Source organism: Octopus sinensis, linkage group LG10 (assembly GCF_006345805.1).
Source record: "Octopus sinensis linkage group LG10, ASM634580v1, whole genome shotgun sequence".
Classification (NCBI taxonomy): Eukaryota; Metazoa; Mollusca; class Cephalopoda; order Octopoda; family Octopodidae; genus Octopus; species Octopus sinensis.
In genome coordinates, this window is record NC_043006.1 from 88,131,685 (window position 1) to 88,134,184 (window position 2,500).

Genomic DNA, 2,500 nt, shown 5'->3' on the forward strand with positions numbered 1-2,500 from the left:
ATCTACAGAATTTATATTTTTTCCATCCAAATGATTTTGAAGACTGCATAATAAATGATAATCAGATGGGGCAATGTCTGGCAAATATGCTGAATGGGGCATCGTTTCCCATTCAAACTGCTCCAGCCTTTGGAATGTCATCCTTGCTGTATGCAGCTGAGCATTATCCTGATGTAAGAACACCTTTCGTCTTGAAACCGAAAATGGTTGTTTTTCTTCTAGCACTGATTTAAGCCAATACTCAAGCTGCTCACAGTTGATCTCCTTTGTTATCATTTGGTTTGCGCTTAAAAATTTAATCTAACTCATGTCAGCATGGAACATGGAGATAAAACGATGATTATAAGGATGATATATATTACACTTCTTAGCCTCCATCTGTACCAATTTTAATGCTAAGTTCTCCATGCTTGCATGGAAGGATGAGTTTTTCCCACACTCTATGTCACCAATTCACACAGTCCCTTTGGCATCTTTTTCACAAGATGTAACATCTGATCAGTCTTCAGTATTTTTTCTTCTATCTTCCACTTCCACAGGTTCTATTCACTTTGAAGGCTTTCTTATATCGCTGTTCTCCTCCATACACATGACATGCTCATACTAGCTGGCTTCTTCATTGCATACATCTGATTTCTCTTAAGTTGAGTTTTACTCTCAGCTCATTTGCTATTCATGCATACTAATATTATATATCTGAGAGGCAGTGAGCTGGCAGAATCACTAGCATGCTGGACAAAATGTTTAGCAGCGTTTCATCCATCTTTACATTTTAAGTTCAAATTATGCTGAGGTCAAATTTGCCTTTCATCCTTCTGAAGTCAATAAAAGTATCAGTTAAACACTGGGTTGATTTGATCATCTAAGTCCCTCCCCCCAAACGTACTGGCCTTGTGCCAAAATTTGAAATCAATATACATCTCACATTTTTTCTAGTCATAACAAATTCTCTACATTCAAGTTGCTAGACTCACTGCTACTGTACTTTGTACTAGCCAACAATCAACTTTTCACTCTGAGAGAGAAGCCTTTTGTTCCCAGCAGAGATAAGCTTTTACCAGGAATATGCACATACTCACGCACATGCGTGTGCACACACACACACATACATGCATGCATGCATACATACATACATACATACATACATACATACATACATACATATATACATACATACATACATACATACATACATACATACATACATACATACATACATACATACATACATACATACATTCCAATGGTGATATTTTGTATCATTGTGAGAAACAAGCTCCTTTCTTACAGGAAGACTTCAAATAAAAGTAAAGAGAACATTCTATATACTGAAATATAAACAAATATGAAAATGCTGTAGACAAACTCATGCAGACGTCAGCCAGTTATTATGGATGTTCTGGGTTTAAATGAACATCAGACTTCCTCGGTGATTCTGCAATTCAATGGATATACACACATTTCCTACTATGTTATTTTCATTGTTATCAAATAGATATATCTATGAAAGACATAGTCTCCCAAGCTCCTTTGTTTCCCATTAACTTATCTCAAAAGAAGAATACATTTTGAAAATGATATTTCTCAATTGTTATACAGAACTCACTACTGTCATAACAACAACACTGAATTTCATCACCTGGGACTAAGTTTTCCTTATGTAAACTGCTTACTGAATTTTGTGACTAACATATATCTGTCAGCTTGGAATATCAGAATTGTTTTTACCTTAAACGGCAGAATTTTAAAAACCTAGCAAGGAGCCTCTAAGGGGTAACTCAACCTGCTAAAAGTAACGGACAATTTTCCCTCAAATCACATGCTAACATCTTAAAAATGGAAGGACTCATTAAATAGTCATGGGCAAACTGTAGCCTATGGGAACTTTCTGAATGGTGTGTCTAACAAAAAATCATCTTGAATATGTTAAGTGCAGTCTGACTGATGATGAGCCATGTGTTATGTAGTATGCTTCTCAAAAAAAGGTTGCCCATGACTGCAATAGATAATGTGATTCTAAATATACATCTGAATAAAAGTAAGGATCATCACAGACAGAATGTTTTTAATCATATGACTTCTCAATCAAGGCTGTGTTTGGAGCTAGATAATATGAACAACAGAATACAATGCAATATGTGCCAATGGAGTTTACTTTTTTTCAATGATGATTTTATTCCTATTTACAAGTCTATCTTGATCACAAATTTTGTGGAAGATAACATTTCAAGAAGTTTTATTAAGAGATAAAAAAGACAGACAGACAGACAGACAGACAGACAGACAGATAGATAGATAAATGGATGGATGGATGGATGGCTGGAATCATTAGTTTGATATTCATTTTCCTTGCTGTCAAAAGTTGGATAATTCCACTGCATAGAACTTTATTGCTCCTCCTCTCATCAGGTAATCATACTTAGAAAGTCAACTTAGTGAGCTGGTAATATTCAGTGAAATTGGTCAGCTTGACTGTATTTAGATGATACTATCATTTCGA